General features: G+C 38.0%; 1 protein-coding gene across 1 annotated transcript in view; it reads left to right on the top strand.

Moving 5' to 3' along the window:
- The window catches only part of CCDC171 (coiled-coil domain containing 171), a 351,122-nt gene that overhangs the window by 219,913 nt on the left and 108,629 nt on the right, over positions 1-22,580 (top strand). The window lies entirely within an intron of this gene.

Here is a 22,580-nt window from a genome sequence, read left to right as displayed (position 1 = left end):
AGCTATATAGTCCATGGGGCTGCCAAGAGTCGGACATGACTGAAGTGACTTAGCACATTATCCCTCTCAGCACTCTTAAACCTACTATCCTATATACATATACTTATATATATACAGAGAGACATCATATATTGTATTTGGTAGTACTCATCTACCTTAACCTAGGCAATGATATTTTCCAAGCTGTAATTTATCTTCTTGGTAAGCAAGCACTTTACCACTGAGCCACCAGGCAAACCCCTTATTTAAAAGTAGAGAAACATTATTTTTGTATTTCTGTTATTGTTTAACAGGTAATTTGTTAGAGATATAAGTACCGAGTACTTTTAAGATATATAGAGTTTATGGATGAATCATATTTAGAATAATTTTTGAGTCAAATTTTTTTATATAATACAGTTTTAAATCACTTAAATCTCCTAAAAACTAATCCTGTAAGGAGATAATAAATAACATTCAGTTCAGTTCAGTCACTCAGTCGTGTCTGACTCTTTGCGACCCCATGAATTGCAGCACGCCAGGCCTCCCTGTCCATCACCAACTCCCAGAGTTTACTCAGATTCACGTCCATCGAGTCGGTGATGCCATCCAGCCATCTCATCCTCGGTCGTCCCCTTCTCCTCCTGCCCCCAATGCCTCCCAGCATCAGAGTCTTTTCCAATGAGCCAACTCTTCGCATGAGGTGGCCAAAGTGCTGGAGCTTCAGCTTTAGCATCAGTCCTTCCAAAGAAATCCCAGGGCTGATCTCCTTCAGAATGGACTGGTTGGATCTCCTTGCAGTCCAAGGGACTCTCAAGAGTCTTCACCAACACCATAGTTCAAAAGCATCAGTTCTTCGGTGCTCAGCTTTCTTCACAGTCCAACTCTCACATCCATACATGACCACTGGAAAAACCATAGCCTTAATTAGACGGACAAACTAATATTTAATATATTTTAACATCTTAAAAGCACTAGGCATCTGTATTCTTTGATGTTTTAAGTGACTAGCTAAAAGTGACTCACCAAAAGCATTCTGAAAAAAAAAAACTGATTTTTTTTATTTCTGAGTGTTATTTTTAAGTCATATTTGAAACTGTGAATTCTCCTCCTTCCCATTTAAAATATTTAGCCTGTCAGTGTAGTTTAAATATGATCACATCAAGTTCAAATATGCTAGAAATCTGAAATTTAGGTTTGTAGGAAAAACGACATTTTGGTTAGATTTTTTTTTTCAGTGTATGTTGAGACTTTGGATAGGAAAAATAAATTATGTCGTGTGCATGGCATACCTTTATACCAGTTAATATTGCCTTTGAAACCCAATTGTTTGTCGTCTCCTCAGACAGAGGAAAATAATGTTGGATAGCAGCTGTCTTGAGTGTGGACTTTGACACCAGACAAAACCCATCATCATCTAAATGTCATACCTTACCCTTTTGTTGTGAGAATGGCGAAATATATCTTTTAAGTATGATAAAGACTGATTGCCACAGGACAGTTATAATCATAGAGTTCTTCATTTGCAGTTCTTTTGATTTTAACATCATATAGATAGAAAGATGTCTGTGGAATTGGCCTACAACCACTGTAGTTTTACTTTTGCTGTATGGCTTTTCCCCCCTTTAGATGTAATAGTTATTTTGCAAATTTCTATATGTATAGTGATTTTAAAATTATAGTTACTTTTCAAGCTTGACTGGTGGCTCAGAGGTTAAAGTGTCTGCCTCCAATGCGGGAGACCTGGGTTCGATCCCTGGGTCGGGAAGATCCTCTGGAAAAGGAAATGGTAACCCACTCCAGTATTCTTGCCTGGAAAATCCCATGGACGGAGAAGCTTGGTAGGCTACAGTCCATGGGGTCGCAAAGAGTCGGACATGACTGAGTGACTTCACTTCAAGCTTGACATGAAATTTTAGGCTAATTGATTATTGGACTAATTCTCTTTTCTACAAAGTGTGGGTGAGAACAAATGGGTGATAAGGAAGAGACCCAGTGGGTCCTCTCTGAAGTTCTCAGGGAAGTACAGCCCATCTGTCTTCAAGCCAGAGCTTGCAGGTTTATTTTTCTGGCCACTGTGGACTGTCTAGTGCATTTTATTTCTTGGGGAAACTAAGAGTAGTACAGAAGGAGGGTGTGGGCTATCCCATTGTGCGGTAAAAATGATTGTGGTTACATCCAAGCTCTTTGACACAGTTTACTGTACATAGTCAAATAATGTAGCTATTCAGATTTTTTAAGCACAAATGTTTTCAAGGTATGCACCAAGTTTTCTGGAATAAAAATAATTTTTAACCTGCTGAATTGAATTTTAATACTAACTCCTAACATAAGAATCAAATAAAAAGAACTTTCATGTAGAAATTATTTTCTTGTACTTTAAATAACTTAAACTAAACATAACTGTTTTTAGGAGAAGCTATTATTTTATGGTATTTGTTCATTTTTAAATTTGATACATTTAACTTTTCGAATCCTAAAACTATTACACACAGCAGTTGACTGTTTATTATTTTTAAACCCTATTTGGGACTGATACCAGTATTAAAAAAAGAAGGCCCGTCATTCTTATTTAAAAGCATATATTTTTTCAAAGAAATAGAAATTTTTATTTTAATTGAATTTAAATATATTTAATTTATGACTGTTTTAAATGTAGACCAGAAGCGAACTTTTTATTGAGTTATTGGGGTTAAGAAAATTAGGACAAAGATATACAAAATTATTAAAATTTTTCATGAGGTGCATTTTTTAATGCACACACTTTTCTGTTTAGTTGAATTTTGAACTACTTTTTGTATTTTGGAAAAACCATAACTATTGAACGTTAAAAGAAATCACTATATAAACCATTTAAAAATGTACAGTTCAGTGGCTTTCAATATATTGACAATGCTATTCAACAATCATAAGTATCTCACTCCAGAGTATTTTTATCATCCCCAAAAGAAACCCAGTACCATTAAGCAGTCACTCCTATACCCCCTTATCCTACTCTGCGACTGTCTTTTGACTCTTTTGTCAGTGTCCTTTGATGAACAAAGGTTTTTAACTTTGATGAAGTCCAGTTTTTTCTTTTGTTGGGCGTGTTTGGGCTCATATCTACGAATGCATTGCCATTTCCAAGGTTGTGAAGATTTTCCCCCAAGTTTACGTCAAAGAGTTTTATACTCTTAACTTATATTTAGGTCTTTGTGCCATACTGAGTTAATTTTTATATATGGTATGATGTAGGGATCCAGCTTCATTTTTTTCCATGGGTGTCCAATTATCCCAGCACCCCATGTATAAAAAGACTGTTCTTTCCCACCATTCAGTAATCTTAGTACTCTTTGTGACAATCATTTTACAACGGTTGAATAAGTTTATTCTGGAATCTCAATTCTATTCCATTGATATGTATACTCATCTTTATATCACAGCCATGCTGTTTTGATCACTGTAGATTTGTAGTAAATTTTGAAATCTAGAAATGTAAGTTTTCCAACTTTGTTATTTTCTCGACTGATTTGACTTTTCAGGGTGCCATGTAAGTCCATATGAATTTCAGGATCATTTTTCAGTTAAAAAAAAATTTAAACTTTTAAATTTTGTATTGAGGTATAACTGATGAACAATTTTGTGATAGTTTCAGGTGAACAGTGAAAGTACCCAGCCATACATATACATGCATCCGTTCTCCCCCAAACTGCCTCCTCTACCCCATCCAGCCTGAAGAAGACAGTTGGAGTTTTAATAGTGATTCCATTAGATTTACTAGACTAAATTTGGGGAGAATTGCTGTCTTAAGTCTTGCAATTCATGACATGAGATATTTTCCTGTTTATTTAAATCTCTAATTTCTTTCAACAATGTTTTATAGTTTTCAGTGTACAAGTTTTGCCCCTTGTTTGAATTTATTCCTCATTATTTTATCCATTGAAATGCTGTTGTAAATGAAATTATTTTTAAATTTCATTTCTTGGTTCTTAAGTGCTAGCATATGGAAATATAGCTGATTTTGTGTATTGGTCTCGTATACTGCAACTTTGCTGAATTTATTAGCTCAAATAATTTTTTGTGTGGATTCTTTAGGATTTTCTATATATAAGATTATGATTTCTATAAATAAAAGATAGTTTTACTTACTTCTTTCTAATTTGGGTGTTCTTTCTTCCTTTCTTCTTTTCCTTTCCTCCCCACTCCTTTCCTTTCTTTCTTTTTTTAAATCTAATTGTCTGGCTAGAACTTGCAGTCCTAGCCATAAGATAGTATGATGACAACAGGCCTCCTTGTGTGTTATTCCTGATCTTACAGGGAAAGCTTTCGGTTTTGCATCATTAATACGATGTTATATCTGTTTTTTCATAGATGTCCTGCATGAGAGTGGGGAAACTTTTTTCTGCTCCTAGTTTTTTGAAGTTTTCTTATCATGAAAGAGTGTTGTAAAAGGCTCTTTCTGCCTCCAAGTAGATAATCTTTTTTTACTTGCAACCTTCATTCTATTAATGTTGTGTACTATAATACATATGCTAAACCACCTTTGCATTTCTGGTGTAAATGCCACTTCATTATGTAGAGTATAATCATTTGACTATACTGCTGCATTTGGCTTCCTAGCATTTTTTGAGGATTTTTGCATCTGTGATTGTAAGGAATATTGGTCTGTAGTTTTTCCATGATATCATTGTCTGACTTTGGTTTCAGTGTAATACTGGCGTCATAGAATGAGTTAAGACATAGCCTCTCCACTTCAATTTTTTGGAAGAGTTTGGAAAAGTTTGATGTTAATTGTTTAAACTTTAGGCAGAATTTACCCATAAAGTTATCTGGTCTGGTGATATTCTTTGTTGAAAGTTTTTTGATTACTGATTCAGTCTCTTTCCTTGTAATCAGTTCAGTTTAGTCGCTCAGTCGTGTCTAACTCTGTGAACCCAAGGACTACAGCACGCCAGGCTTCCCTGTCCATCACCAACTCCCAGAGCTTGCTCAGACGCATGTCCATCGAGTCAGTGATGCCATCCAACCATCTCATCCTCTGTTGTCCCCTTCTACTCCTGCCTTCAATCTTTCCCAGCATCAGGGTCTTTTCCAATGAGTCAGTTCTTCGCATCAGGTGGCCAAAATTTTAGAGTTTCAGCTTCAGCGTTAGTCCTTACAATGAATATTCAGGACTGATTTCCTTTAGGATTGACTGGTTGGATCTCCTTGCTGTCCAAGGGACTCTCAAGAACCTTCTCCGACACCACAGTTCAAAAGCATCAATTCTTCAGCACTCAGCTTTCTTTATAGTCCAGCTCTCACATGCGTATGTGACTGCTGGAAAAACCATAGTTTTGACTAGATGGACCTTTGTTGGCAAGGTAATATCTCTTCTTTGTAATATGCTGTCTAGGTTGGTCATAACTTTCCTTCCAAGGAGGAAGCATCTTTTAATTTCATGGCTGCAGTCACATCTGCAGTGATCTTGGAGCCCAAGAAAACAAAGTCTGTCTCTGTTTCCATTGTTTCCCCATCTATTTGCCATGGAGTGATGGGACCAGATGCCATGATCTTCATTTTTTGAATTTTGAGTTTTAAGCCAGCTGTTTTACTCTCCTCTTTCACTTTCAAGACGCTCTTTAGTTCCTCTTCACTTTCTGCCCTAAGGGTGGTGTTATCTGCATATCTGAGGTTAGAGATAAAAGTTAAATAAGTGGGGTGACAATATACAGCCTTGACGTATTCCTTTCCCAATTTTGAACCAGTCTGTTGTTCCATGTCCAGTTCTAACTGTTGCTTCTTGACTTGCATAATCAATAAAGCAGAAGTAGATGTTTTTCTGGAATTCTCTTGCTTTTCCCTTGTAGTAGATCTATACAAGTTTTCTTTTTTAGTCAGTTTTGATAGGTCATGTGTTTCTAGGAATTTGTCTTTTTCATCTAGGTTATCTAATTTATTGATACAAAGTTCATTTTCTTAGAATTGTTTATTTCTCCAAGTCAACAGTAATGTTCTATTTTTATTCCTAATTTTAGTAATTTATTAATCTTTCTTTTCTTGGTGAGTCTAGTTAAGGTTTGTCAATTTTGTTGATCTCTTCAAGGAACTGATTTGATTTTCTTGATTTGCTCTATTATTTTTCTATTCTCTCCTGTATTTCAGTCAGTTCAGTTCAGTCACTCAGTCGTGTCCAACTCTTTGTGACCCCATGAATCACAGCACACCAGGCCTCCCTGTCCATCACCAACTCCTGGAGTTCACTCAGACTCATGTCCATCGAGTCAGTGATGCCATCCAGCCATCTCATCCTCTCTCGTCCCCTTCTCCTCCTGCCCCCAATCCCTCCCAGCATCAGAGTCTTTTCCAATGAGTCAACTCTGCATGAGGTGGCCAAAGTGCTGGACTTTCAGCTTTAGCATCATTCCTTCCAAGGAACACCCAGGACCGATCTCCTTCAGAATGGACTGGTTGGATCTCCTTGCAGTCCAAGGGACTCTCAAGAGTGTTCTGCAGCACCACAGTTCAGAAGCATCAATTCTTTGGCACTCAGCCTTCTTCACAGTCCAACTCTCACATCCATACATGACTTCTGGAAAAACAATAGCCTTCATTAGACGGACCTTTGTTGGCAAAGTAATGTCTCTGCTTTTCAATATGCTGTCTAGGTTGGTCATCACTTTTCTTCGAAGGAGTAAGTGTCTTTTAATTTCATGGCTGCAGTCACCATCTGCAGTGATTTTGGAGCCCCCAAAAATAAAGTCTGACACTGTTTCCACTGTTTCCCCATCTATTTCCCATGAAGTAATGGGACCAGATGCCATGATCTTCGTTTTCTGAATGTTGAGCTTTAAGCCAACTTTTCCATTCTCCTCTTTCACTTTCATCAAGAGGCTTTTTAGTTCCTCTTCACTTTCTGCCATAAGGGTGGTGTCATCTGCGTATCTGAGGTTATTGATATTTCTCCTGGCAATCTTGATTCCAGCTTGTGTTTCTTCCAGTCCAGTGTTTCTCATGATGTACTCTGCATATAAGTTAAATAAGCACAGTGACAATATACAGCCTTGATGTACTCATTTTCCTATTTGGAACCAGTCTGTTGTTCCATGTCCAGTTCTACTGTATTTATCTCTGCTCAAATCTTTATTATTTCCTCCCTTTTGTTTGCTTTGGGTTTAGTTTGTTCTTCTTTTTCCACTTTCCTCAGATAGAAGCTTGGATTATTGATTTGAGATTGTGCTTCTTTTTTTAATGTAGGCATTTAAGCTATAGATTTCTGTGTGAGCAGTACTGTCACTGCTTCCCATAAGTTTGGTTATGTTGTGTTTTTGTTTATATTAAAGTATTAATATTTTATAATTTCCCTGTGATTTCTTCCTTGACTTTTCCATTGTTTGAGTGTTTTTTTCTTTACCTTCATGCTTTATATTTTTTTAAAAAATTTATTTATTTTTATTTGAGGATACTTGCTTTACAATATTGTGTTGGTTTCTGCTGTGTTATCAGCATGAATCAGCCATAAGTATACATATGTCCCCTCCCTTTTGAACCTTCCTTCCACCTCCCACTCCATCCTACCTCTCAAGCTTGTCACAGAGCACCAGATTTGAGCTTCCTGCATCATAAGAGTAAGTTGTTTAATTTCTGAAACATTTGGACATTTTCCAAATACCTTTTTGCTGTTTAGTTTTAAGTTAATTTTTTGTGGTTTGCAGTGGTTTATAATTATTGTTTTATGTTGTTATCTTTTAAATCATACAGGAAAAAGGAGTTATAAATCAAAAATAGATGAATACAGACTTTTGTATTTACATATGCAGTTTCCTTTACTGATATTCTTAGTTTCTTCTTGTCAATTTGAATTACAGTCTAATGTCCTTTCATTTCAGGCTGAAGGACTCCCTTTAACCTTTCTTCTGGGTAGTGCTAGTGGTAAAGAACACTCTCAGCTTTTTGTTTGTCTTGGAATGGCTACTTTCTCCTTAATTTTGGGAGAATATTTTTGTTGGATATAGAATTTTTGATTGACAGTTCATTTTTTTCCCAGCATTTTGAATATGTCAACTCCAAAATTTGTATTCAATTCCTTTTTATACTTCATATCTATTTATATTTCTCAGTTTTGAAGAAGCTATTCTCATGGTTTTCCTTTGGTTCTTTGTACATGGTTTCCTTGACTATTTTAAAGCACATTTGAAATAATTGATTTAAAGTCATTGTATGATAAATCCAATATCTAGACTTCCCCAGGAACAGTTCCTATTAATTTCTATTTTTCTTATGTATGGGCCATACTTTATTTTCTTGCATACTTTATAGTTTTTTGTTGAAAAGTGGGTATTTTGAGTATTTGTGTGATCATGCTTATTTGCTCAGTCTTGTCTGACTGTTTGCAGCAGCCCTTTGGACTTCAGCCGATCAGGCTCTTCTGTCCATGGGATTTTTCAGGCAAGAATACTGAAATAGGTTGCTGTTTCCTCCTCTAGGAGTTCTTCCCACTGAGGAACCAAACTCTCATCTCCTGCATTTCAGGTTGCTTCTTTACTGCTGAGCCATCAGGGAATATTACAGATGACAACTCTGGAACTCAGTCCCCTCCCGCTGCAGCCCTCTTGTTTGCTGTTGCTGCTTACTGTAGTGTAGTAGCTTTTGTTTGCCTAGTGACTTCCTGAAATATCAAGGTTCAGGTGCTTTTTCTTGATTAAGATTTTTCCTGGGTACAGTAAACTTTCAGTTAGTTTTCAGAGATCTGAAAAAGTTGATTGTGACACATTTCCCCAGTTTATTCACTGCCTTGTGGAGGCACTGGCCTTTGGGGTTCTCCACTCAAGAGAATTTGTAGAATTTCTAGATATGCTAGAATTTCTAGAATTTCTTACTAGAATTTTGCTAGAATTCTTGCTGATATGCTGTACTTTTATTTTCCTAATAATTTTACCAGTAGGCTTTTAATATTACTAATAATATATCCTCTCATGAATTGGAAATTTTAAAAAATTAAGAGCTCTCCAACCATGGTTAAATATTTCTATTGTGAGGAAAAGAAGGAGAGTACAATAATTGTATTAAAATGTTTCAGGATAGAGTGAAGACTAGATGGATACCAGGGAAGCCCATGGATAGGATAGTGTCTGGATTATTTAGGGCTAGGTATGAGAAAATTTAGTTCTGTTAGTATTTATTGGATACTAACAGAAAGATATCTTGGTTTGCTATGGGGGGGGTGAAAGTAAGTTGACAATAGATTTGGAATGTGGGGAAGAACTGAACATTTTTTGTAGTCATTTTAAAATTGTTATTGAATTAGCAGAATTGCTGAATTCTTGAAGCTTTTAGAGATTGCTTGAGTCCTTCAAGTTTGGAAGGATTAACTAAAGTGTTTCCTATATATGATCACAGTGTACTATGAACTGTAAAATTACCTTTGAACTTTTATGAGCAGTGTCAGATGCCTTTTGAATAAAATGGCTAAAAGATAAAAGAGGAAGTCACAATTCAGAAACCTCAAAAGACTTTAGAATACCTTGAGTCTGCCCCTCTGGGGCTGCATGAGGGAGGAAAAAAAAAAAGAATACCTTGAATCTATAAATCCTGTAAAGTTATAAGGCTGAAAAGACACTAGACCAATGACTTGGAAGTCACAAGAGTTGTTTTTTTTTTTGATGATGACACTCTTGGATCTGCTTGTATAATAAAGTCTTATCCATCAAATTCTCTAGACCAGAATGCTGGAGTATGTAGCTTCTACCTTCTCCAGGGGATCTTCCCAACCCAGGGATTGAACCCAGTTCTCCTGCATTGTGGGCAGATTCTTTACCAACTGAGCCACAAGGGAAACCGAAGAATACTGGAGTGGGTAGCGTATCCCTTCTCCAGAGAATCTTCCCAACCCAAGAATCGAACCTGGTCTCCTGCATTGCACATGGATTCTTTACCAACTGAGCTATCAGAGAGGCCCTAAAACACAATATTTACTATAAATAATAGTTGAGTCCTAATGATTGTCTCCTTGTAATATCTGAGTCCTACAAACGCTTTATTTATTTTTTCTTTTTAATTAATTTTTTAATTGAAGGATAATTGCTATACAGAATGTTGTTGTTTTCTGTCAAAACTCAACATGAATCAGCCATGAAAGTGAAAGTGAAGTCGCTCAGTCGTGTCCTACTCTTTGCGACCCCATGGACTGTAGTTTACCAGGCTCCTCTGTACACGGGATTTTCCAGGCAATAGTACTGCAGTGGATTGCCATTTCCTTCTCCAGGGGATCTTCCCAACCCAGGAATCGAACCCAGGTCTCCTGCATTGTATACAGATGCTTTACCATCTGAGCCACCAGGGAATCAGCCATAGTTCTACATATATACCCTCCTGTTTGAACCTTTCTCCCATCTCCCTCCCTGTCCCACCCCTCTAGGTTGATACAGATCCCCTGTTTGAGTTTCCTGAGCCATACAGCAAATTCCTGTTGGCTATCTGTTTTCTGTGTGGTTATGTAAGCTTCCATATTACTCTTTCCATATGTCTCACCCACTCCTCTCCTCTCCCCATGTCCATAAGTCTATCCTCTATGTCTGTTTCTCCATTGCTGCCCTGTAAATGAATTCTTCAGTACCATTTTTCTAGACTCCATATATGTGTGTTAGAATATGATATTTATCTTTCTCTTTCTGACTCACTTCACTCTGTATAATAGGTTCTAGGTTCACCCACCTCATCAGAACGGACTCAAATGCATTCCTTTTTATGGCTGAGTAATATTCCATTGTGTATATGTACCACAACTTCTTTATCCATTCGTCTGTCAATGGACATCTAGGTTGCTTCCATGTTCTAGCTATTGTAAACAGTGCTGCAATGAACAGTGGGATACATGTGTCTCTTTCAGTTTTGGTTTCCTCACGTTTTGTGCCTAGGAGTGGGATTGTTGAGTCATATGGTGGTTTTATTCCTAGTTTTTTATGGAATCTCCATACCGTCTCCCATGGTGGCTGTATCAATTTATATTTCCACCAAGAATGTAAGAGTTTTTCCTTTTCTCCACACCCTCTCCAGCATTTATTATATGTAGACTTTTTGATGATGGCCATTCTGACCAGTGTGAGGTGATGTCTCTTTGTGATTTTGATTTGCATTTCTCTAATAATGAGTGATGTTGAGCATCTTTTCATGTGTTTGTTAGCCATTTGTATGTCTTTTTTGGAGAAATGTCTGTTTAGGTCTTTTCCCCACTTTTTGAATGGGTTGTTTGTTTTTCTGGTCTTGAGTTTTATGAGCTACTTGTATATTTTGGAAATTAATCCTTTGTCAGTTGTTTTACTTGCTATTCTCCCATTCTGAGGGTTGTTTTTTCACCTTGCTTATAGTTTCCTTTGCTATGTGAAAGCTTCTAAGTTTAATCAGGTCCCACTTGTTTACTTTTGTTTTTATTTCCACTACTCTAGGAGGTGGGTCATAGAGGATCTTGCTTTGGTTTATGTCATCAAGTGTTCTGCCAATGTTTTCCTCTAAGGGTTTTATAGTTTCTGGTCTTGCATTTAGGGCTTTCACCCATTTTGAATTTATCTTTGTGTATGGTGTTAGGAAGTGTTCTAATTTCATTCTTTTTCATGTAGCTGTCCAGCACCATTTATTGAAGAGGCTGTCTTTGCCCCATTGTGTATTCTTGCCTCCTTTGTCAAAAATAAAGTACCAATAGGTGCATGGCTTTATTTCCGGGCTTTCTATCTTGTTCCATTGGTCTGTCTTTCTGTTTTTGTGCCAGTATCATACTGTCTTGATGACTGTAGCTTTGCAGTATAATCTGAAGTCAGGAAGCCTGATTCCTCTAGCTCCATTCCTCTTTCTCAAGACTGCTTTGGCTATTTGGGGGTCTTTTGTGTTTCCATATGAATTGTGACATTTTTTGTTCTAGTTCTGTGAAAATAGCCCTTGGTAACTTGATAGGGATCTCATTGAATCTGTAGATTACATTAGGTAATATAGTCATTTTCACAATATTGATTCTTCCTACCCAAGATAATGACATATCTCTCCATCTGTTTATATCATCTTTTATTTCTTTCATTAGTTTCTTATAATTTTCTGTGTATAGTTCTTTTGTCTCCTTAGGTAAGTTTATTCCTAGACATTTAATTCTTTTTGTTGCAATTGTGAATAGGATTGAGTCCTTAATTTCTCCGGTTTTTCATTGTTAGTATATAGAAATGCAAGTGATTTCTGTATATTGATTTTTTATCCTGCAACTTTGCTAAGTTCACTGATTAGCTCTAGTAATTTTCTGATACTATCTTTAGGGTTTTCTAAGTACACTGTTGTGTCATCTGCAGATAATGAGAGCTTTACTTCGTCTTTTCCGATCTGGATTCCTTTTATCTCTTTTTCTTCTCTGCTTGCTGTAGCTAGGACTTCCAGAACTATGTTGAAGAGTCATGGTGAAAGTGGACACCCTTGTCTTGTTGCTGATCTTAGGGGGAATGCTTTCAGTTTTTCACCATTGAGAATAATGTTTGCTGTAGGCTTATCATTTATGGCCTTAAATATGTTGAGGTAGGTTCCTTCTATGCCCATTTTTTGAAGAGTTTTAATCATAAATGGGTGCTGAATTTTGTCAAAGTCTTTTCTGCATCTATTGAGATTATCATATGGTTTTTATCTTTCAGTTTGTTAATATGGCATATCACATTGATTGATTTCCATATATTGAAGAATCCTTGCATTTCTGGAGTAAAGCCAACTTGATCATGGGGTATGAGCTTTTTGATATGTTGCTGAATCCTGTTTGCTAAAATTTGTTGAGAATTTTGGCATCTATGTTCATCAGTGATTTTGGCCTGTAGTTTTCTTTTTTTGTATTGTCTTTGTCTGGTTTTGGTAACAGGGTGATGGTGGCCTCATAGAATGAGTTTGGAAGTGTTCCTTCCCCTGCAGTGTTTTGAAAGAGTTTTAGAAGGATAGACTTTAGCTCTTCTCTATATGTTTGATAGAATTCTCCTGTGAAGCCATCTGGTCCTGGGCTTTTGTTTTTTGGGAGATTTTTTGATCACAGCTTCAGTCTCAGTGCTTGTAATTGGGTTGTTCATAATTCCTATTTCTTCCTGGCTCAGTCTTGGAATATTGAACTTATCTAAGACTCTGTCCATTTCTTCCAGGTTATCCATTTTATTGCCAAATAGTTGTTCATAATAGTCTCTTATAATCCTTTGTATTTCTGCATTATCTGGTGTAACCTCTCCTTTTTTATTTCTAATTTTGTTGATTTGATTCTTCTCTCTTTTATTCTTGATGAGTCTGGGTAAAGATTTGTTAATTTTGTTTATCTTCTCAAAGAACCAGCTTTTTAGTTTTATTAATCTTTACTATTGTTTCTTTCATTTCTTTTTATTTCTGCTCGGATCTTTATAATTTCTTTCCTTCTACTAATTTTGAGGGTTTTTTTTTTGTTGTTGTTGGTTTGTTCTTCTTTTTCCAGTTGTTTAAGGTGTAAAGTTAGGTTGTCTAGTCTATGTTTTTCTTGTTTCTTGAGGTAGGATTGTATTGCTATAAACTTCCCTCTTGGGTCTGCTTTTGCTGCATCCTAAAGGTTTTGAGTTGTTGTGTTTTCATTGTCATTTGCTTCTGGAAATTTTTTTATTTCCTTTTTAATTTTTTCAGTAACCTGTTGGTTATTTAGAATTGCATTGTTTAATCTCCATGTATTTGTGTTTCTTACAGTGTTTTTTCTTGCAATTGATATCTAGTCTCCTAGTGTTGTAGTCAGAGAAGATGCTTGATATGATTTAAAATTTCTTAAATTTACTGAGGTTTGATTGTGACCCAAGATGTGGTCTATCCTGGAGAATGTTCCATATGCACTTGAGAAGAAGATGTGTTCTTCTGCATTTGGATGGAATGTCCTGAAAATATCAATGAGATCCATCTCATCTAATGTATCATTTAAAACTTGTGTTTCCTTATTAATTTTCTGTTTTGATGATCTGTCCATTGGTATGAGTGGGGTGTTAAAGTCTCCTGCTATTATTGTTACTGTCAATTTCTGCTTTTATGTCTGCTAGTGTTTGTCTTATGTATTGAGGTGCTCCTATGTTGGGTGCATAGATATTTACAATTGTTATATCTTCCTCTTGGATTGATCCCTTGATCATTATGTAGTGTCCTTCCTTGTCTCTTATAATCTTTATTTTAAGGTCTATTTTGTCTGATATGAAGATTGCTACTCCAGCGTTCTTTTCTTTTCCCATTTGCATGGAATATATTTTTCTATTCTTTCACTTTCAGTCTATATGTGTCCTTATGTCTGAAGTGGTTTTCTTGTAGACAGCATATATATGGGTCTGTTTTTGTATCCATTCAGCCAGTCTGTGTCTTTTGGTTGGAGTATTTAATCCATTTACATAAAGTAATTATTGATACAAATGTTCCTACTGCCATTTTCTGAATTGTTTGGCTTTGATTTTATAGATATTTTTTCTTCTCTTGTGTTTCTTGACTATATAAGTCTTTTTAACATTTGTTGTAAAGCTGGTTTGGTGGTACTGAATTCTCTTAACTTTTGCTTGTCTGAAAAGCTTTTTATTTCTTCATCAGTTTTGAATGAGATCCTTGCCAGGTACAGTAATCTTGGTTGTAGATTTTCCCCTTTCAGTACTTTAAGTATATCCTGCCATTCCCTTCTGGCCTGCAGAGTTTCTGCTGAAAGATCAGCTGTTAAGCATATGGCATTTCCCTTGTATGTTACTTGTTGCTTTTCCCTTGCTACTTTTAATATTCTTTATTTGTGTTTAGTCTTTGTTAGCTTGATTAGTATGTGTCTTTGCATGTTTTTCCTTGGGTTTATCCTGTATAGGACTCTTTGTGCCTCCTGGACTTGATTGACTATTTTCTTTTCCATGTTGGGGAAATTTTCAACTATAATCTCTTCAAAAATTTTCTCATATCCTTTCTTTTTCTTCTGGGAGCCCTATAATTCGAATGTTGGTGCATTTGATATTGTCCCAGAGGTCTCAGACTGTCCTCATACTTTTCATTCTTTTTACTTTATTCTGCTCTTTAGAAGTTATTTCCACCATTTTAGACTTCCCTGCTGGGTCAGATGGTAAAACGTCTGCCTACAGTTTAGGAGACCCAGGTTTGATCCCTGGGTTGGGAAGATCCTCTGGAGAAGGCAATGGCACTCAACTCCAGTACTCTTGCCTGGAAATCCCATGGAGGGAGGAGCATGGTAGGCTACAGTCCGTGGGGTTCAAAGAGTTGGACATGACTGAGCAAATTAACTTTCACTTTCTTTCCACCATATTATCTTCCAGCTCACTGATTAGTTCTTCTGCTTCAGATATTCTTCTATTGATTTCTTCTAGAGTATTTTTAATTTCAGTAATTGTGTTGTTTTTCTCTGTATGTTTATTCTTTATTTCATCTAGGTCTTTGTTAATTGATTCTTGCATTTTCTCCATTTTGTTTTCAAGGTTTTTGATCATCTTTACTATCATTATTCTGAATTCTTTTTCAGGTGATTTGCCTATTTCCTCTTCATTTATTTGGAATTCTGTATTTAAAGTTTGTTCTTTCATTTGCGTTCTATTTCTCTGCCTTTTCATTATTATTGTTTTAAGTTATTGTGTTTGAGGTCTCCTTTTCCCAGGCTTCAAGGTTGAATCCTTTCTTCCTTTTGATTTCTGCCCTCCTAAGGCTGGTCCAAGGTGGCTCAGATGGTAAAGCGTCTACCTATAGTGTGGGAGACCTGGGTTCAATCACTGGGTCAGGAAGATCCTCTGGAGAAGGAAATGGCAACCCACTCCAGTACTTTTGCCTGGAAAATCCCATGGATGGAGGAGCATAGTAGACTAAGTCCATGGGGTCACAAAGAGTTGGACACAACTGAGTGACTTCACTTCACTTCAAGATTAGTCCAGTGGTTTGGTTAAGCTTCATATAGGGTGAGATTTGGGCTGAGTTTTTTGTTTGTTTGTTTGTTTTTCCTCTGATGGGCAAGGCTGAGTGAGGTGATAATCCTGTCTGATAATGATTGGCTTTAATTTCTGTTTGTTTGTATTTAGATGAGTAGCACAGCATGCTACTGGTGGTTAGGTGATGCAGGGTCTTGTATTCTAGCTGTTTTCTTTGCATGAGTTCTCACTATTTGACACTCCCTAGGGGAGGCCTTACAAATAGCTGTGAAAAGAAGAGAGTCGAAAAGCAAAGGAGAAAAGAAACATATAAGCATCTGAATGCAGAGTTCCAAAGAATAGTAAGAAGAGACAAGAAAGCCTTCAGTGATCAATGCAAAGAAATAGAGGAGAACAACAGAATGGGAAAGACTAGAGATCTCTTCAAGAAAATTAGAGATACCAAGGGAACATTTCATGCAGAGATGGGCTCGATAAAGGACAGAAATGGTCTGGACCTAACGGAAGCAGAAGATATTAAGAAGAGGTGGCAAGAATATACAGAAGAACTATACAAAAAAGATCTTCACGACCCAGATAATCATGATGATGTGATCACTAATCTAGAGCCAGACATCTTGGAATGTGAACTCAAGTGGGCCTTAAAAAGCATCACTATGAACAAAGCTAGTGGAGGTGATGGAATTCCAGTTAACCTGTTTCAAATCCTGAAAGATGATGCTGTGAAAGTGCTGCACTCAATATGCCAGCAAGTTTGGAAAACTCAGCAGTGGCCACAGGACTGGAAAAGGTCAGTTTTCATTCCAATCCCAAAAAAGACAATGCAAAAGAATGCTCAAACTACTGCACAATTGTACTCTTCTCACATGCTAGTAAAGTAATGCTCAAAATTATCCAAGCCAGACTTCAGCAATCCGTGAACTGTGAACTCCCTGATGTTCAAGCTGGTTTTCGAAAAGGCAGAGGAACCAGAGATCAAATTGCCAACATCCGCTGGATCATGGAAAAAGCAAGAGAATTCCAGAAAAACATCTATTTCTGCTTTATTGACTATGCCAAAGCCTTTGACTGTGTGGATCACAGTAAACTGTGGAAAATTCTGAAAGAGATGGGAATACCAGACCACCTAACCTGCCTCTTGAGAAATCTGTATGCAGGTCAGGAAGCAACAGTTAGAACAGGACATGGAACAACAGACTGGTTCCAAATAGGAAAAGGAGTACGTCAAGGCTGTATAATGTCACCCTGCTTATTTAACTTATATGCAGAGTACATAATGAGAAATGCTCGACTGGAAGAAGCACAAGCTGGAATCAAGATTGCCGGGAGAAATATCAATAACCTCAGATATGCAGATGACACCACCCTCATGGCAGAAAGTGAAGACAAACTAAAAAGCCTCTTGATGAAAGTGAAAGAGGAGAGTGAAAAAGTTGGCTTAAAGCTCAACATTCAGAAAACAAAGATCATGGCATCCGGTCCCATCACTCCATGGGAAATAGATGGGGAAACAGTGGAAACAGTGTCAGACTTTATTTTTTGGGGCTCCAAAATCACTGCAGATGGTGACCGCAGCCATGAAATTAAAAGACGCTTATTCCTTGGAAGAAAAGTTATGACCAACCTAGATAGTATATTCAAAAGCAGAGACATTACTTTGCGACTAAGGTCCATCTAGTCAAGGTTATGGTTTTTCCTGTGGTCATGTATGGATGTGAGACTTGGGCTGTGTAGAAGGCTGAGCGCCGAAGAATTGATGCTTTTGAACTGTGGTGTTGGAGAAGACTCTTGAGGGTCCCTTAGACTGCAAGGAGATCCAACCAGTCCATTCTGAAGGAGATCAACCCTGGGATTTCTTTGGAAGGAATGATGCTAAAGCTGAAGCTCCAGTACTTTGGACACCTCATGCGAAGAGTTGACTCATTGGAAAAGACTCTGATCCTGGGAGAGATTCGGGGCAGGAGGAGAGGGGGAAGACCCAGGATGACACGGCTGGATGGCATCACCAACTCGATGGACGCGAGTCTGAGTGAACTCCAGGAGTTGGTGATGGACAGGGAGGCCTGGCGTGCTGCGATTCATGGGGTCGCAAAGTGTCAGACACGACTGAGCGACTGAACTGAACTGAACTGAGGGTTAGAATGATTTCCATTCGTTTCCATGGCAAACCATTCAATATCACAGTAATCCAAGTCTACGCCCCAACCAGTAACTCTGAAGAAGCTGAAGTTGAACAGTTCTATGAAAACCTACAAGACCTTTTAGAACTAACATCCAAAAAAGATGTTCTTTTCATTATAGGGGACTGGAATGCAAAAGTAGGAAGTCAAGAAACACCTGGGGTAACAGACAAATTTGGCCTTGGAATACAGAATGAAGCAGGGCAAAGGCTAAGCGAGTTTTGCCAAGAGAACGCACTGGTCATAGCAAACACCCTCTTCTAACAACACAAGAGAAGACTTTATACATGGACATCACCAGATGGTCAACCCTGAAATCAGATTGATTATATTCTTTGCAGCCAAAGATGGAGAAGCTCTATACAGTCAGCAAAAACAAGACCGGGAGCTGACTGTGGCTCAGATCATGAGCTCCTAATTGCCAAATTCAGACTTAAATTGAAGAAAGTAGGGAAAACCACTAGACCATTCAGGTATGACCTAAATCAAATCCCTTATGATTATACAGTGGAAGTGAGAAATAGATTTAAGGGCCTAGAACTGATAGATAGGTTGCCTGATGAACTATGGATGGAGGTTCGTGACATTGTACAAGAGACAGAGATCAAGACCATCCCCATGGAAAAGAAATGCAAAAAAGCAAAATGACTGTCTGGGGAGGCCTTACAAATAGCTGTGAAAAGAAGAGAAGCAAAAAACAAAGGAGAAAAGGAAAGATATAAGCATCTGAATGCAGAATTCCAAAGAATAGCAAGGAGGGATAAGAAAGCCTTCCTCAGCGATCAGTGCAAAGAAATAGATGCAAACAACAGAATGGGAAAGACTAGAGATTTCTTCAAGAAAATTAGAGATACCAAGGGAACATTTCATGCAAAGATGGGCTCAATAAAGGACAAAAATGGTATGGACCTAACAGAAGCAGAAGATAATAAGAGGTTGCAAGAATATATGGAAGAACTGTACAAAAAGGATCTTCACGACCCAGATAACCACGATGGAGTGATCACTCGTCTAGAGTCAGACATCCTGGAATGTGAAGTCAAGTGGGCCCTAAAAAGCATCACTACGAACAAAGCTAGTGGAGGTGATGGAATTCCAGTTGAGCTATTTCAAATCCTGGAAGATGATGCTGTGAAAGTGCTGCACTCAATATGCCAGCAAATTTGGAAAACTCAGCAGTGGGCACAGGACTGGAAAAGGTCAATCTTCATTCCAATCCCACAGAAAGGCAATGCCAAAGAATGCTCAAACTACCGCACAATTGCACTCATCTCTCATGTTAGTAAGTTCAGTTCAGTTCAGTTGCTCAGTTGTGTCCAACTCTTTGCAACCCCATGAATCACAGCACGCCAGGTCTCCCTGTCCATCACCAACTCCTGGAGTTCACTCAGACTCACATCCATCGAGTCAGTGATGCCATCCAGCCATCTCATCCTCTGTCATCCCCTTCTCCTCCTGCCCCCAATCCCTCCCAGGATCAGAGTCTTTTCCAATGAGTCAACTCTTCGTGTGAGGTGGCCAAAGTACTGGAGTTTCAGCTTTAGCATCATTCCTTCAAAAGAAATCCCAGGGCTGATCTCCTTCAGAATGGATTGATTGGATGTCCTTGCAGTCCAGGGGACTCTCAAGAGTCTTCTCCAACACCACAGTTCAAAAGCATCAATTCTTCGGCGCTCAGCTTTCTTCACAGTCCAACTCTCACATCCATACAAGACCACAGGAAAAACCATAGCTTTGACTAGACGGACCTTAGTCAGCAAAGTAATGTCTTTGCTTTTGAATATGCTATCTAGGTTGGTCATAAATTTTCTTCCAAGGAGTAAGCATCTTTTAATTTCATGGCTGCAGTCACCATCTGCAGTGATTCTGGAGCCCCCAAAAATAAAGTCTGACACTGTTTCCACTGTCTCCCCATCTATTTCCCATGCAGTAATGGGACCGGATGCCATGATCTTTGTTTTCTAAATGTTGAGCTTTAAGCCAACTTTTCCACTCTCCTCTTTCACTTTCATCAAGAGGCTTTTTAGTTTGTCTTCACTTTCTGCCATGAGGGTGGTGTCATCTGCATATCTGAGGTTATTGATATTTCTCCTGGCAATCTTGATTCCAGCTTGTGCTTCTTCCAGTCGAGCATTTCTCATGATGTACTCTGCATATAAGTTAAATAAGCAAGGTGACAATATACAGCCTTGACGTACTCCTTTTCCTATTTGGAACCAGTCTGTTTTTCCATGTCCAGTTCTAACTGTTGCTTCCTGACCTGCATAGAGGTTTCTCAAGAGGCAGGTTAGGTGGTCTGGTATTCCCATCTCTTTCAGAATTTTCCACAGTGTATTGTGATCCACACAGTCAAACGGTTTGGCATAGTCAATAAAGTAGAAATAGATGTAGTAAAGTAATGCTGGTAAAGTAATGCTCAAAATTCTCCAAGCCAGGTTTCAGCAATACGTGAATCATGAACTTCCAGATGTTCAAGCTGGTTTTAGTAAAGGCAGAGGCACCAGAGATCAGATTGCCAACATCCGCTGAATTATGGAAAAAGCAAGAGAGTTCCAGAAAAACATCTATTTCTGCTTTATTGACTATGCCAAAGCCTTTGACTGTGTGGATCACAGTAAACTGTGGAAAATTCTGGAAGAGATGGGAATACCAGACCACCTGACCTCATCTTGAGAAGCCTCTATGCAGGTCAGGAAGCAACAGTTAGAACAGGACATGGAACAACAGACTGGTTCCAAATAGGGAAAGAAGTACGTCAGGGCTGTAAATTGTCAACCTGCTTATTTAACTTATACCCAGAGTACATCATGAGAAACACTGGGCTCGAAGAAGCACAAGCTGGAATCAAGATTGCTGGGAGAAATATCAGTAACCTCAGATATGCAGATGACACCACCCTCATGGCAGAAAGTGAAGACAAACTAAAAAGCCTCTTGATGAAAGTGAAAGAGGAGAGTGAAAAAGTTGGCTTAAAGCTCAACATTCAGAAAACAAAGATCATGGCATCTGGTCCCATTACTTCATGGGAAATAGATGGGGAAACAGTGGAAACAATGTCAGACTTTATTTTTGGGGGCTCCAGAATCACTGCAGTTGGTGATTGCAGCCATGAAATTAAAAGACACTTACTCCTTGGAGGAAAAGTTACAACCAACCTATATAGTATATTGAAAAGCAGAGACATCACTTTGCCAACAAAGGCCCGTCTAGTCAAGGCTATGGTTTTTCCAGGGGTCATGTATGCATGTGAGAGTTGGACTGTGAAGAAGGCTCAGCGCCGAAGAATTGATGCTTTTGAACTATGATGTTGGAGAAGACTGTTGCGATCCCTTAGACTGCAAGGAGACCCAACCAGTCCTTTCTAAAGGAGAGCACTCCTGGGTGTTCATTGGAAGGACTGATGCTAAAGCTGAAACTCCAATACTTTGGCCACCTCACACGAAGAGTTGACTCATTGGAAAAAGACTCTGAAGCTGGGAGGGATTGGGGGCAGGAGGAAAAGGGGATGACAGAGGATGAGATGGTTAGATGGCATCAGTGACTTGATGGACATGAGTTTGAGTGAACTTTGGGATTTGGTGATGGACAGGGAGGCCTGGCATGCTGCAATTCACGGGGTCACAGAGTTGGATACAACTGAGTGACTGAACTGAACAGAGGGCTAGTTCTCTGGTACTCCAGAGTCTTGGAGTCAGTGCCCCCACTCCAAAGGCTCAGGGCTTGATCTCTGGTCAGGAACGAAGATTCCGTAAGTGTTTTGTTACATCATTAAATGAGATTAAAGCAAATATTCATAAAGCAAAGATGAACCCAGACAAATGGCAGTACAAAATCTGGCAAATAATAATTTAAAGAATGAAATATACACATAAACATATATACCCATGAGCAAAGTCGAAACAGTCCAACAGAAATAAAGTACGATAGATTGACCCAGTAAACAAAGGAAACTAAAAATTATATCTACCTGAACAAAAGTAACTGAATCACAAACTGGAAGACAAAACTAAAGCATGATTCCAATTTGGGAATAACGCTGTGAAAATAATATTAACAAGTATATTGAGAGGAAAGAAAGAAAAGAAAGATAGAAAGAATAGATATACAAAGTTAAATAGAGGTGGTTGAAGAAGGTTTATATACATCAAATTTTAACTACAAGGGGAGAAGAACAAGGGGAAAAGCAAAGGAATAAATGTAGTAAAAATAATAGGTTTAAAAATTAAAATTAAAAAAGAGAAAAGAAAGAGAAAAAAAGGAAACTCCCCAGAACTGCAAAAGCCCAATGTAGAGGCAGGGTTTATAAGAGTAATAAAAATGTGACTGAGAGAAAAATGAAAAAAAGGCTCAGAAGTTAATTAAATTTCATAGTGCCATTAAAATCGACAGCTACAACAGAGGGGGATAAAAAGGAAAAAAAAGAAAAAAAATCCTAAAGAATCTACAGAGCAAGTCAAAACATAAGAATAACTGTTTTTCTTGAGTCACTGCTGTCAAAGTCCTTTCCCTCGCTGGGAGTCACAGTCCACCTCACCTCCTAGGATGTCCTCCAAAACTG

This window comes from Capra hircus, chromosome 8 (genome assembly GCF_001704415.2).
Source record: "Capra hircus breed San Clemente chromosome 8, ASM170441v1, whole genome shotgun sequence".
Lineage (NCBI taxonomy): Eukaryota > Metazoa > Chordata > Mammalia > Artiodactyla > Bovidae > Capra > Capra hircus.
The sequence above is the reverse complement of the archived record's forward strand: the minus strand, read 5'-3'. Positions and strand labels throughout refer to the sequence as shown.